The sequence below is a fragment of the Sturnira hondurensis genome, unplaced genomic scaffold, assembly GCF_014824575.4.
Source record: "Sturnira hondurensis isolate 20B ecotype Veracruz unplaced genomic scaffold, ASM1482457v3 Scaffold0004998, whole genome shotgun sequence".
In the NCBI taxonomy this organism is placed as follows: Eukaryota; Metazoa; Chordata; class Mammalia; order Chiroptera; family Phyllostomidae; genus Sturnira; species Sturnira hondurensis.
In genome coordinates this window covers 7318600-7335032 of record NW_028077629.1, presented here as the reverse complement: position 1 = coordinate 7335032, position 16433 = coordinate 7318600, and the positions used below count along the sequence as shown (strand labels likewise).

The 16433-nt window shown below is 37.7% G+C and overlaps 1 protein-coding gene across 1 annotated transcript in view; it reads right to left on the bottom strand.

Moving 5' to 3' along the window:
* The window catches only part of FAM13A (family with sequence similarity 13 member A), a 281967-nt gene that overhangs the window by 139552 nt on the left and 125982 nt on the right, over positions 1-16433 (bottom strand).

Sequence of the window (16433 nt, the reverse complement as noted above, 5' to 3'; positions counted from 1 at the left end):
CTCTCCCATCTGAGGTCATGTGCTCCCTCCCACACCGGAAATGCCCTCGTGCTCTCTCATTCTACACCATAAAGAATGTGAATGCAACCAATATTCTTTTCCTAAAAATGTATACAAATCATGTTGGAATTGTAGAAAAATTTCAAACCTTTGGATCAACTCATATCTAGGATGCTGGTTTTTCCATCTGGCATGTCATCAGGCCATCACTGGCCACTCATGGATGGTATAAGAGCAAACCAAGCCCTAACTTTCTTTGAAGTTGAGATAACAATCTACTACCCATACAGCTTCTCCAACTCACCTCAGGTCTTAATGAGCTTTCTCAACTTGGAATTCCTGTAGCCCCATCTACACTTGATAACGTGCCATCTGCTACCTTAACCTTCATTCATAATTATGCTAATTTGCTAGATTACATGCCCTCAACTAGATCTCTGGAGACAGAGATTACAGCCTCATCTTCTTGCCGTTCCTCTTCTTCTATCCCGGCCGTTTCTTCCTCTTCTTTATGTTATTATTTTTAAAATTTTATGATAAAGTCTAGCAACATTTTGAATCCATTAATAAATACATACTGTCACACAACACAAGTTTCAATTACAAGATATTCCCAAGATACTGACTGACCAAGAGGTTAGGATAATAGGGGGACAATTATGTACATACATATATAAAAATTCATATCTCTAGGAGGATTACATAAAATAATATATAAAGATAATTTAGAAAAGAGTTAAACCTAGCACAAAGCAAATATGCAATAAAAAGCTAGCTTTCAATCCTGGCTGGTGTGGCTCAGTGGATTGAGCACTGGCCTGTGAACCAAAGGGTTCCTGATTTGATTCCCAGTCAGGGCAGGCCTAGGTACCCAGCAGGGGGCACTTGAAAGGCAACCCCACACTGATGTTTCTCTCCCTCTCTTTCGCCCTCCCTTCCCCTTTCTAAAAACAAATAAAGTAAAAAAAAAAAATAAAGAAAAAAGCTAGCTTTCATTTTGTTGTCATATAAAATCTGCCCAAATCTGATTATTACCAATTAACAGTTTGGTTGTACTGCTCTACAGGGCATTCACAAGCTCATGAAAACCAAGGAAAACAAAAAACAATTTTTAGAAATTATACACTAACTATAGTTCATAGAGTACTGCAAATGATTCCATTTGCCAGTTTATATCAATTTAAGCGTATTTCAGTGATAATTTAATTTCTATAGAAATAACTTAGATGTGATTTTCATTAACCATAAATATTATGTATTTTATAACATATATTCATTATTAATATATACCACAGTAGTAAAGAATTGAGCTTGTTCACAGAACCTGAAAATACCACATAAAGCTTATGGGTTATTTATAAACTTTGCTAGAAAAAAAAGTAGCTCAGTAACTATGAGACTGCTATAAGTGTGGAATATATACACATATTTTTAAGGGAATGTACACTTTTAAAGGTGATTAATGAAATATTCTTGAAGATGTACCTTGAAGACTCTGCATTTTCACTACAGAAATTATTAGGAAAAAAAGAGTGATTTTAAACCCTGCTATTTTAGTGATATAATTAACTTCAGTAATGTCTTAACTTTGAGAGAAAGGAAGAGATCACTTTCTTTAGTTTATCTAGGATTGAGGTTTTTAGGAATACATGATTTTCGCCTTGGCCTTATAAAGTAGGCAGAGGGGATAGTTTTATCTGTATGCTTCTGGGGGTCCACTTCAGGCTATCTACAGTGTAGTGGTGAACTGGGAGGTGGTGCTCAAGGCCCCTTTCATCACAGAAGTCTCTGAGGAGGACTATGACGCCAGCCAGACGAGCCTAAGGGTACAAGAAACATGTACTCACAGTGTGGCTTTAAAGCAGTGGTTCTCACTTGAAGCCAATTTTGTCTGTAGACATTTTGGGTTGTCGTTGATGGGAGTGAAGAAGTATGCTATTAGAATCTGGTAGGCAGAGGCCAGGGATGTGACTGAACATTCTACAATTAACAGGACATCTTACCATGAAAAAAATTATTTGGCTCATAATATGTCAGTGGAGCTGAAGCTGAAAAACCCTGCTTTAAGGATGGCAAGAAGAACTCTGTATTGAGGCAACTCTTCTCTTGATATTTTTCTTCTAGTTCATCCTCCTTTTGGGGGGGCATTGGCATGTTAAGATGTAATGGGTCAAGATCAACTTTTAGTGGGAATGGGCCAAGCAGGGCACTTAGGCCTGTCTTGTCTAGGCAAATGTCACTAGTGCATCACGAGGTTCAGCTAAGCTCTGTTGGGCAGGGCCTCCAAATCGGGCCAAGAGCCTTATTAAAGCCTTATTGCTCTGTAATAAATGGAGAGAATGCGTCTGAAAGACCATCTGCAGCCTTCTCACAATGTGTGGCTGTGGCAGGAAAATGGCTACTGGTTTGGATTCTGGTTGGGTGACGAGCCCCCTCTCTCGGCCAAAGATATCCACTAATTCTCACCATACTTTGCTTCTTTATGTTAGTGTTTTCTTCATGATAACTTTTGTGCTTGAGGGTGAAAAATCTAAAAGACCCCAAACCATCTATGAAAAACATTTTGTTCAGAAGAATTCTGGCACTGGCTATTTGAGATAAGGATCTGTGTGATTTATGTGTACAACTAAAATGCTAACAATTCCAGAAATCTTAAAAAAGAGCACATCCCATTGCATGTATTTGCAGGTATGGGATAGTCTGATTAAGAAGGAATTTGACAACTCTACTATTTGAGATGCAATGGGATTGGAAACAAAAGAATAACTTTTAAGAATATAAAATTAGAAAATATTTTCTTAGGTGCTATTACATATAAACATTTAGTGAGCATTTACTCTGTGTCAGGCCTGTTTTCAAGAGATTTACATACATTAATTCTCACAATATTTAATTCTCAGAACAACTCCAAGAGACAGGGACTATTACTATTTTATTATTACCATTTCATCTATGAGGAAACTGAGAGATAAAGAGTTTGAGTTATTTGTCCCAGTGACTTAGTGGCAAACTACATGTACAACCCAGATAATCAAGCCTCAGTACCTGTGTGCCTACCACTACTCTCTTTATTTGGTTTCATGGTAAGTATTAGAATTGCAAGAAGGAAAGACATTTTTACATAAAAGCCACACATTAGAGCCCACAGTGAAACTCATTTTCTTCTCTCTTTTTTTTTGGTGCATTGATAATAGTTAAAACTTTCCATAACTTTATTTCTCTGGTGCCCCCTGAACCATTGTAGTAAAGTGATCTCGGAAAAAATCAAATACGAGGACAAAACTACATGAAAAATATGCTCATCATATTTTTATTTGTAACAGGCAAAAATGTAAGCATTCTAAATAGCCAAATTACTATAATGGGTAATTTGGGTACATCTATATGATGAAAGATTATTCAGCCATTAACCTATCTACAGAATTTTTAATGAGACTGTGAAATAATTTTGCTATGACATACAATATAGTATGAACTCAGCAATAAAATGTGTAGAGATAGCTATATTCCTTCAACAAAGCTCAGATCACTACCATACTTAAAACATACATGACTAAATCTCAAAGGCCAAAAACCAAATTGCTACAAACTACATTACAGATATTTTAAGATGATCTTATCTTTAAAAATCAAACAAACCTGAGGGGTAGGGGGCATAAGGGGACTGAATGGTAATGGAAAAAGTTACCAATAAAGATTAAACAACAGCAAAAAAATCAAACAAAGAATCCAACACCTGAAAAGCATGTTGGCTCTCATTTTCCGATACCTCGATGCGACTAAAAAGAAAAAAGCCATAAAAAATCATGTGCCTCGACTTAATATTTACCCATATGGTCTGTCACTGTGAGGGCACAGCAGTGAGCTGTAGGTGCAGGCCTGCTGTCTCAGGGGCAAGTGCTGGTAGGAGCCACCTGCACTGCAGAACCAGAAGGAGGGAATGGCAGGTGCATCCAAGGCAGGGGCACTCTGTTTTCTGGACAGGGAATGGTCTCCCTGAAATCTGTGGCTCCCTTTCCTTTGTGTAGGTGAAGTGGGTTTCTACTTATTATGCTTCTTCTCAGAAAAGTAATGTGCATATTAACCACTATGAAATAGTAAATAATAGTTTTTAAAATTATTGTGTTCCCTAGATCCATCCATGCTGTCACAAAGGGTATACTATACTTTTTTATAGCTAAGTTGTATTCTATTGTGTAAATGTACCATTATGCTAAGTGAAACAGGCCAGTCATGATTTCACTCATACCGTGGAATCTAACCAAACAAAATGAACTAATGAGCAAAATATAGTGATACTCATAGATAAAGAGCAAGCTGACAGCTCTCAGGGGCAGAAGGCTGGAGGGTGGAGGGATTGGGCAAAACAGAAAAAGGACTCACAAATGTGAACAGCAGTGTGGAGAAGGAGCAGGTGGGTGGAGATAGAAGAGGGTGTAATATAAGGGGGATAAATAATAATGCAAAAAACACAAAAATAAATTTAAAATTATTGTTATAAATAAACTTTTAAAAGCTTAAGCATAACAAACTAATGTTGTTATCCTAGGGATCATCTGAAGTAGTGGTCAGTTTCTGGGCTTGTATTTTGAAATTACAAAATTTGTTAAATCTGTTCTTTTTATCATCAGGTACTTTAAAAGATGACTAGAATAGGGCAAAACATTATAGTCACAGCTCAAATGATGAAGAAAGATTCTGATAGAAGGAAGAAAGCAGAAAATTTAATTTTTAACATTTATACTTTCTAAATAAAGTTCATTAGACATCTTCATATGTTCGACCTTTTCTTTCCTCCACTTGTCATTTGCATGAAGGAGGGCAAAGCCTCTAGCATTTCTTCAAACTCATTAAACTCATACTCTTCATAAGAAAAAATGGTGAAATAAAGTAACAAAGAAGAGATGTTAAGTTCTGATTTCTTTTTAAAAATGTAGGCATTTTTAGTTTAAAATTTTTTTTAAAGATTTTATTTATGTATTTATCTTTAGAGGGGAAGGAGAGGGAGAGAAACATCAATGTATGGTTGCCTTTCGTGCATCCCCTGCTGGGAGTTGGCCTGCAGGGAACTGGCCTGCAACCCAGGCATGTGCCCTGACTGGGAATCGAACCGCGATCCTCTGGTTCGCAGGCCCGTAAAAACTTTAAAAAACCTCCTAACTCTAAAGAAAGCCTGATTTTGTTTAAAAATGTTTAATTTTGCTTTTCAAAAGTGAGGTTTGTTTTCTAAACAGCTGCAATTCTGATAAATAATTTGGCCAATCTGTTATGTGCCAGTGCTAATTAATGTTAATCTGTTCTGTGCTACAGTGCTAATTAACATTCAGTTTTTTTCCCTGGGAAAGTTATTAATGTGCTTTAGGGAATTTTGAGGCTTAGTTTCTTGTACATACCTTTCTCTCCTGCTTTTTTATTTTTTATTTCGATGCTAACATTGTAACTCATTAAGATCTCATCTTGAACTAAGTTTTAGAGTGAATCTCTACTTCAGCACAAAATCAGTCTAACTCTGTTAAAAATTTACTCATATGGGAAAAGACAGAAACTTCACAATTTTAAAAGAAGTTTATCTTGAAATATAAGCTTTCAGATTAATTACTGGTTCACAGTGTGGTCCAAGCAAGTTACAAGCCCCTCAGCACCTGGTTTTCCTCAACTCTTCCCTTCTCACGTTCTCTCCTCTACAAAACGTAGTGCCGACATGGCCGAAATTTGGGTCTGTTTCCTTAGCTGCTGTGGCCCCTGCATCCTAGCACCTAGCAAATAACAGGTGACCATTAAATATTTGTACAATGGATGAACAAATAAATAACAACTAAGTGATATCATCTACATTCCTCACAGAAATGCTAAAATGTTGATAGCATTAAAAAAGTGATTCTATGCTAAGCATTACTATTATTGTAGAACTTTTATTTATATCCAGTTTCAAAATGTGTAAGTTGGTTTAAAAAAATAACTATGGTACAGAATGGGAAGAATCTAAATTTATACAGCATAGAACCAACATTTACTTCGACTCTGCAGCCCCAAGTAGAGCCATTTGTTTTGGGACTTGGGCTCAAGGAAGTCTCACCTTTTAAAAAATGCTCACTGATAAATCTATACATGACAGTAAGGTGAGGCCTTTCATGTTAATATCCACATGGTTCCAAGTGCCACTTTACAAAGGTATGCATTCAGGTCCCTAGAAACAATTCAGGCAAAAAGTCGCTATGTAAACTGAGCAGTATAGGAATTTAGAAATAAAGCTTTCAGAAATTTTCTTTCTAGTCTTATTCAAAGATGGCAGAGTAGGTGGAAGCTGCACTCATCTCCTCTCATAACCACATCAAAATTAGAACTAAATTATGAAAAAATGACTCAGAAGAACTCTTTGAAGAGTAGTGAACAAAATTTCTATGATTAGGGGTGTATCAGAAGAAGCCATAGAAAGACCAGTAGGAGGGGCAGAGACACAAAATGGCTGGTCCCACACTCACATGTGGCAGTTGAGAATCTGAAGGGATATCTCAGCTGCGGAGGGGCGAGGAGCAGGAAGGTGTCTCAATTCCATGCAGGGTATCCCCAGCTCAGAGCATCACTAGCAGGAAGAAGGGCCCACATAATATCTCACTGAGAAAATCAGCAGGGGTTCTGTCTGTCCAGCTGAGAAGGCAGGTTGCTGGAAGCCTAGGTACCTTTTTAAAGGGACAATACACAAAATCTCACTTGCAGACACTGACCCTGGGCTCCAAAAGAAGAACAGCAGGTCAGAGAGTGCTAGAGATACACTCCCCCTCTAGGGAGAGAAAAAGTTGCGTGGCTTTAGGGAGAGGGCATGAGGGACAGCTACCAACGCCCCTGTGTTGACCTCTCCTCCACTGCCCAAGGGCACCATCTTTCCTGAGGTGAGCACTACCCTCACAAAACACTAGACACACACCGTGACTCCCAAAGGCCCGGTCCTACCCAGCTTACACATGGCTATAAGCTCTGCCAGCACCAACCAGCCTAGGCCTGCACTGGTCTTTCCAAAAAAACACTCTCGAGTAATTCTGGACAACCTTGGGGGATGCCAGAGACACTTAAGGAGAGACTGAATTGTGTGACTTTAGGGCAAGAGCTGTTTTCTCTGCATGCAAGATGAGCACCAATATTCCTACACTGGGCCCTGCAGCATTAGCCTGGGGACCTCCGCAAGCTCCACCCTATCGATTCTCTGAGGACATGCCCTACCCGGTCAGGAACAACTGTGAGCTCTGCCAGTGGTGGTCAACCTGGGCCTGTGTTACAGTCTTTCTGAAACAAACAAGATCTTGAGGAATGCCAGACAAGCTCAGGGGGTGTCAGAGACACACACAGTGAGACTGAGTTGTGTAACTTTAGGATGAAGGCCATTTCCCTGCACTCTTGACAGTCGTCAGAGTTCCTGTGCTCAGCATTCCCTCTACATGAACAAATTTTAACCTGTGTTAACCTGATGAGCTCTATTGGCTCTATCTACCCTGATGACTCCCTGAGATCCCACTCCATTGCAAGGGTCCACATGCCCCAGGGAGCTCATGGCTGGCCTCAGTGTACCCTGAGACATTTGTTCAGTGGCCTCAAACCCGGCACTGATGATGAGTTTGAATCCTGATTAACCTGTGACCACCACTTACCTTTACGTAGTGACTCTCTGAGACGCTGAGTCATGTAACTTGCATCCCACCAGAGGCTTTTTTAGCAGCTGAGCCTAAAGGGAAGCTGGTAGGTGGCATGGGGTCTTAGGGCGCCTTGGGCCTTTTAATGACCTGCCTCAGGCCTGGAACTGGCAGCCGCCAGCCTTGGCATGCATCTTGGCCTCACTTACACACACTGAGGCCCATCACAGGCAGCTACCAACCATGGGTCACTCTGGAGTTCTTAACAGGGAGCCCAAGGTTGGTCACCAGCAGAGTATGACACTGACCTGCACAGGAGTCCCTCCTAAGAGACACCAAATCAACACACCCAGTGGCTGGCTTCACACCACATTGTGTGTGATAGAGCATGACCTGATTAGCTCTACAAGCACTGTACCCCCCAAAAGATCTTGACAGACATCAGGCCCTGGGGAGGCAAATTATGCTTTTGTGGGGTTAGCCTCTGCACAGCAGCTCATACATGGTTGTGGCCAATCCTCACAGACAGCCAGCCTGAGGGTCAACTCCACCTATGAATGTGCCCCAAACGACCAAGGTTTGGCTACAACAGAAAGGCACAGGTAACCCATACGAGGGACACTCTGGAGTGCCTGGCTCAGGCTATCAAGGAGACTATGCCATGGGGCCTTACAGAATGCTTACTATGTAAGGCCACCTTACCCAGACTAGGAGGGATAGAAAATACACCTGCTGCTCAGAGACAAACACAGAGAAGCAGCCAAAATGGGGAGACAGAGAAGCATGCCCCAAATTGAAGTACACAAGAAATCTCCAGAAAAAGAATGAAAGAAAATGGAGGTAAGCAATAATACAGCATGTTTATAACCATTTTTCAAAAAAAAATGGTTATAAACATGTTCGAGGAACTTAGTGAGACTTTCACAGCATAAAAATGGATATAGGCCTGGATAAATGCCAGTCAGAAGAGAAGAATACAATAACTAGAAGAATACTAGAAGGAAACCACAGCACATTAGATGAAGCAGAGGGCTGAATCAGTTATTTGAAAGACAATGTAGCAGAAGACACCCAATCAGAGGATCAGAAAAAAAAAATAGTTTAAAGGACCTCTGGGACAACATCAAGTGGAACAAATTCGTGTCTTACGGGTGACAGGAGGATAAGAGAGAAAGCAAGGGATTGAGGAACTTTTGAAGAAATAATGACTGTAAACTTTCCTAGTTTGATAAAGGAAATAGACATAAAAGTCTAGGAAACACAGAAAGTTCCAAACAAGATGAACCCAAAGAGGTCCACAGCAAGCCATATCATAATCAAAATGTCACAGGTTAAAAACAAACAAAAAAAAATGAATCTTAAAAGCAGCCAGAGAAAGACCTGCAAAGAGCTCCTATAAGACTGTCAGCTGATTTCTCAACAGGGATTGGCATGAAATGTTCAAACAAAGACCTACATCCAGGACTACTCTACCTAGCAAGCCTATCATTTAAAACTGAAAGAGAAATGAACTACTCAGACCAAAAAAAGCTAAAGGAGTTCATTATCACAAAACAAGTATTATAAGAAATGCTAAAGAGATTTATTAAAAAAGAGGAACATAATAGAATAATAAAATGGCAATAACTATGTATTTACCAATAATCAATTTAAATGTAAATGGATTAAATGCTCTAATAAAAAATGTAGGGTTGCTGAATGAGAAAAGAAGATCCATATACATGCTGTCAACAAGACACCCACTTCACATCAAAAGACACACACAAACTGAAAGAGATAGAAATAAATATTTCTTTCAAATGAAATAAGCAAAAAAAAAAAAGCTCAGGTGGCAATACTTATATCAGATGAAATAGACTTTAAAACAAAGATTATTAGAAAAGACAATGAAGAACATTACATAATGATAAATCAATCCAACAAGAGGATGTAACTCTTATAAACATTTATGCACCCAAATAGGAGCACCTAAATATATAAAGCAAACTGTGATGGACATAAAGGGAGAAACTGACAGTAATACAGTTACAGTAGAACACTTCAATGCTCTATTGTCGTCAACAGCTATATCTTCCAGAAAGAAAACCAAAAAGAAAACAGTGGCAAGAAATGACACATTAGACCAGATAGATTTAATTGTTATTTTTAGAACATTTAACCCCAAAGCAACAGAGTATACATTCTTTTCAAGTGCACATGGCACATTTTCCAGGATAGATCACACGTTAGGAGACAAAACAAGTCTCAAAAATTTATGAAGACTGAAATCATGTAAAGTATCTTCTCCAACCACACTGGTATGAAACTAGAAATAAATTACACTAAAAAAAACTAAAAACCACACAAACACATGGAAGTTAAATAACACATTACTAAACATTGAATGTTTTAATAACAAGATCAAGGAAAAAATAGAAAGATATTTTGAGACAAATTTAAATGAAAATACAATAACCCAAAATCTATGGAACACAGCCAAAACAGTTTTGAGAGAAATTCATAGCAATACAGTCCTACTTCAAGAAATAAGAGAAATCTCAAGTAAACAACCTAATTTTACACCTCAAGGAAACTAAGAACAATGAACAAAGCTAAAAGTGAGCAGAAGAAAATAATAAAGCCCAGAGCAAAAATAAATGAAAGAGCCTAGAAAAATACTGATACAAAAGATTAATGAAACCAGGAGCTGGTTCTTTGAAAAGATAAACAAACATATAAAATTTTAACTAGACTCATCAAGAAAACAAGAGAGAGGATGCAAATAAATAAAACAGAAATTAATGAGAAGAAGTGATAATTAACACTATGGAAATAAAAAAGACTACAAGACAATACTATGAACAATTATATTCCAACAAATGGGACAATCTGGAAGAAAAGGATCAATTCCTAGAAGCATACACTCAATTAGACTGAATCAAGAAACAGAAAATCTGAACAGCCCAAATACAACCAAGGAAACCAAATCAGTAATCAAAATACTCCCCCAAAACAAAAGTCCTGGACAGGATGGCTTCGGAAGTGAATTTTACAAAACACTCAAAGAAGAATTAACACTTATCCTCCTCAATTTGTTTCAAAAATTCAAGAGGCGGGAAGACTCTTAAGCTTGTTTTATGAAGCCAGCATTATCGTAAATCCAAAACCAGATAAAAACACTAAAGAAATAAAATTATATGAACAATATCTCCAATGAACATAGAGGCAAAAATCCTCAACAACATACTAGCAAACTGAATTCAGCAATACATTAAAAGATCATACACAAGTGGGATGATCAAGCGGGATTTATTCTTGGGATGCCAGGTTGGTTCAATACCCACAAAGCAATTAATATGATATATACCACATAAACAAAATAAAAGATAAAAATCATATAATCATATCAATAGATGCAGAAAAGCATTTGACAAAAGCCAGCACACATTTATGACACAAACTCTGAGCAAAGTGAGAACAGAGGAAACATCCTTCAACATAATAAAGGCCATATATGAAAAACACACAGCTAACATACTCAATGAGGAAAAATTGAAAGTGTGTTCTTTAACATCAGGAACAAGAAAGAGATACTCACTTTCACCTCTCTTATGCAACACTGTATTGGAAGTCAAGTCCTAGCTATGGCAATCACACAAGAAGAAGAAATAAAAGGCATTCAAATTAGAAAGTAAGAGGTAAAACTGTCACTATTTGCAGATGGCATGATACTATATATAGAGAACCCTAAAATTCTACCAAAAACTGGTAAAACTGAGTAAAGTAACCAGATACATAATAAATAATCAGAAATCAATTGCATTTTTATACACCAAGAATGAACATTCAGAAAGGAAAACTAAGAAAACAATCCCATTCACAATTGTTTCAAAAAATAAAATACCTAGGAATAAATTTAACGAAGGATGTAAAACACCTGTACTTGGAACATTGTAAGGCACTGAAGAAGGAAATTAAGGAAGACACATATAAGTGGAAGCATATACTATGTTCATGGATAGGAAGAATGAACACCATTAAAATGTCCACACTATCCAAAGCAATCTGTAGATTCAATGCAATCCCTTCCAAGATACCAATAGCATATTTCACAGAACTAGAAAAATATTCTGAAAATTTATATAGAACCACAAAGACCCCAAATAGCCACAGCAATCTTGAGAAAAAAGAACAAAGTTTGGGGATTCATGCTCTCTATGGTATCAAATGACACTACAAGGTCATAGTAATAAAAATATCATTGCACTGACATAAAAACAGACATGTAGGTCAACAGGCCAAAGCAGAAAGGCCAGAGGTAAACCCACATATTTACAGACATTTAATATAGCCATGTCTTGCTACTCAGTGGATTCAGAAAACTCATCAGACCCCATATTTGTCACCTTTTGACACGAAAACAATGTTTCAACATTTGGCACTTGCTCAGGACATATAGCACCTGCTAGAACTTGTGTGGGTCATGCTGCCCCACAAGACAAAATGCTTTGTTGTTCAAAGCATTTTTTGTTGTCAGTTTTGGCACTCATCAGGAGTTCTGGGATGAGTTAATGATGAGTACAGAGCTACCACTGTATTTGACAAAGGAGGCAACGGCATACAATGGAGTAAAGACAGTCCTTTCAATAAATGGTGTTGAGGATATTGGACAGATACATATAACAAAATTAAACTAGACCACCATCTTATACTATATGCAAGAATAAACTCAAAATGCTCAAAATGGATTAAAGACTTAAATGTCAGATTTGAAACCATAAAAATTCTAGAAGAAAACTTAGGCAGTAATATCTGGGAGACTACTTGTAGCAATATTTTATCTGGTATATCTCCTCAGGAAAAGGAACCAAAACAAAACAAAAAATAAACACATGGGACCACATCAAAATAAAAAGTTTTTGCACAGCAAAGGAAACCATCTACAAAATGAAAAACAACCCACTACATGTGAGAACACAGCCAATGATACAAGTAATAAGGGGTTAATATCCAAAATTTATAAAGAACTATAAAACTCAACTCCAAATGACAAAAAATCCAATTATAAAATGGGCAAGGGGCCTGAATATACAACTCTCCAAAGAGGACACAAAGATAGCCAATAGGCACATGAAAAGATGTTCAACATCATGAATCATCAGAGAGATTCAAATTAAAACCACAATGAGATATCACCTCACACCTTTCAGAATGGCCATCATCAATAAAACAAACAAGTGCTGACGAAGATGTGGAGAGAGGGGAACCCTCATGTCCTGTTGGTGGGAATGCACAGTGGTGCAGCCACTGTGGAAAATAGTACAGCCACTGTGGAAAATAGATACCTCAAAGAATTAAAAATGGATCTGCCTTATGACTCAGTGATTCCACTTCTGGGAATGTATCTGAAGAAACCCAAACCACTAATTCAAAAGAATATATGCACCCTTATGTTCAGTGCAGTGTTATCTACAATAGCCAATATTTGGGAGCACCCCAGGTGTCTATCAGTAGATGAGTGAATACAAAAGCCATGGTACATTTACACAATGGAATACTACTCGGAGATAAAAAAGAAGAAAATCTTCTCCTTTGCAACAGCATGGATGGACCTGGACAACATTATGCTAAGTGAAATAAGCCAGTCAGAGAAAGTAAAGTATCATGATTTCACTCATGTGTGGAATTTAATGAAGAGAATAAACTAGCAACAACAACAAAAGAAACAAACTCAGAGAACTGAGTGGCAGCTGTCAGAGGGGTCAGAGATCACAGGGCTGGGTGACAAACGTGAAAGGATTACTCAAGAAAAAAATTTAAAAACTTAAAAAAAAGAAAATGTGAACAGACCAACTATTAGCAAGGAGATTGAATTAGTAATCAAAATCCTTGCAACAAACAAAAGTTCAGACCAGACAACTTCACTGGTGACTTCTATCAAAAATTTGAAGAATTACTACTAAATTCTTCTCAAACTCTTCCAAAATATAGAAGAGAAATCACTTTCAAACTCATAAGCCCACAAAACCCTGATATCAAAACCAGACAAGGACATTACGGGGGGGGGGGGGAAGACTGATATCGCTGATGAACATACATGCAATAATTCTCAACAAAATATTAGCAAACTAAATTCAACAACAGATTAAAATACATTCCCTTTTCTGAACACTAATCAAATGAGTTCATCAAAGTACCTACAAAACATGAAATCATGTTCTGATAATGTCATTCATGAATTCTTAAAAATTATCTGACTCTTCTAAGAGTATATATGGGGACGGGGGAGGTTAACGCAGCCTAGGTTTCTCCGAAAATGAAGGTTAGTTCCCCAGGGGAACATAAGTTTGTACAGGATTCCGTATTGTTCAGCAATAGTTGGGGCTGTAACTGGGTTGGCCAAAAGTTCCTATATTTTTTCCTTAAGATGGCTCTAGTAGTGCTTAGTTGTCTTTAACTTCATTCAAAACTATTCTGTTAGGCTGTGTTTGACACATCTGTTGTATCAGCATGTATTAAGAAAGTGATCAAGAATGGTGAATTTTTGTGTAGCCATTTTAATATTGAAGATGGAAATGAGCAACATTTCAGCACATTATGTTTTATTAATTTAAGACAGGTAAAAATGCAACTGAAATACAAAAAGAAAAAAGAAAGATTTGTGCAGTGTATGAGAAGGTGCTGGATGGATCAAATGTGTCAAAAGTGTTTGCAAAGTTTTGTGCTGGAGATTTCTTGTCAGGTGCTGCTTCAACGTTGGGCAGGCCAGATGGAATTAATAGCGAGCAAGGCGAGACATTAATTGAAAACAGTCAACATTGTATGGTGTGGGAGATAGCTGACATACTCAAAATATCCAAATCAATAATGTTATTGGTGAAAATTAAAGTGTGTCTTTTTACAGAAAAAAAACCTATGAACTTTTCGGCTAATGCAGTAGAAATCATTCTTCCATGACTGAATAGTAACTATCACTATTATCTGGTGATTTGCTTGCATTTCTATGATAAATCCATACATAAAAGCACATTTTTTGGGGGGTGGGAGCACCTCCCACGCCAGTAACAGTGAAGGAATACTGCAGGTAAAGCTTTGTCAGAAGCTGGGGTGAGCAGGACAGCACATTTGTATCTGCATGTATTTGTCAGTGCCTGTTGTGAGCATGGTTGCCAAGAAATGACTAAAGGGATGAAACAGACTGCATTTATTATATAATCCGACCTTTTAAAAAAATGTAGTCCTTACATAAACAAGAGCAACTGATGAAACGTTTTGCATTCCTTTTGGCAAACTCACACGAATGAACACTGTCCATGAAGCGGCCTGGAAATAAGAAGGCCTGTGGTCAGTGAGGCCTCTCCCATTTGCAGAAAGTCTCCCCCGATTGGACACTGCACAGTGCAACAAAGCCACTAGTGGGTATCTGACTGCAGTAAAGTACACAATCTGAATGGGTTAAAATCATTTCCATTGTCAAAAATATAAGCAAACAGTTCATTTTACAACATATTTATGGGGAAGAAACTGGCTTTGAACTGTATTATTCCCTGTTGCCAGCTGCATAATTTTGGAAAAGCCCCTTAACTTCTCTGAGGTTCAAAGTCCTCATCTGTATAATTAAAAACCTGCACCTCAAAAGATGTGATGGAAATTAATGGATCACTTTTGTTCCTTTAATGCCTGGAATAGAATAAGGATGTGATAAATGATAGAAATGAGAGTGGTTAATTTTAATAATTGATAAAAATAATAAAGGACTTCCGAGCTTGAAAAGACATACCCCTATTACCAAACTAATGGAGTGGTTTAATCTGAAGTAGCACTCTTTAAATTTGACAATGAAATTCAGCAAGGATATACTGAACAATTGTAACATGCTAGGCCTCGGGCTAGGCCCTGGCATCATCGGTGATGCTGGCTGCAGCTATAAAAAGAAGTGGATGGCCTGGCGGGAGACAGACGCACAGACTGCTGCCTCCAGTAATGAGCACAACTGCAGTAACAGCTAACTGGTGGGTGTTACTGTATCATAGGCAGAATACTGAAGTGCTGCATTTATATATCTTCTCTCACTTTCAGTTAAAAACAACCTTATGAAATAGATACTATCACTTCTATTTTACAGATTATAAAGCAGAGATACAGAGAATTTAGGAAATTTCCCAAGGTCACCCAACTTTTAACTAATGGGTTCAGGATTTGAATTTTTGGCAATCCTATTCAGAAACCAGCAACCATAACTATGTCACCCTGCCTTGTATGTTTTTAAAAAATTCAATAGCAACAAATATTTATTGAGCATTTACCACCTGTGAGGCACTAAGAATATAACCATACCTGATTTCTGCACTCTGGAGCTTATAGTCTACTGAGGAAGATGAATATTAATCATACAATTGCATGAATACAAACAAATGAGCTGTGATACATGTTAGGACAAATTATAAGTGTTAAAAAAGAAATGTATAATGTATGCAACGTTATTGAATAATATACAGAAGTCACACAGTGAATGCTGCCTGAGAGAGATAAAGGTGAGGAGGAAAGGCCTTCTAGATGAGAAGAGAAACCAAAGTACAAAATAAGGAAAGTGAAGTGATCAGGCATGGAAGGGAAGGGACGTGGCAGTCAAGGTTTGAGGTTGGAGGGATGGATTACAGTCAGACTGTTAAAAGCAATGAGCACTGTGCTAAAGGGTTTGACCTTTATTCAGTATTCTGTAGGGCACCAAAGTATTTTACGATAGTTATTCTAGCCATGGTGTGGAGGAAAGCCTAGGATGATATTAATATGCTTTTGCCTGAGTCTCCTTTGAACAGTAACCTTTAT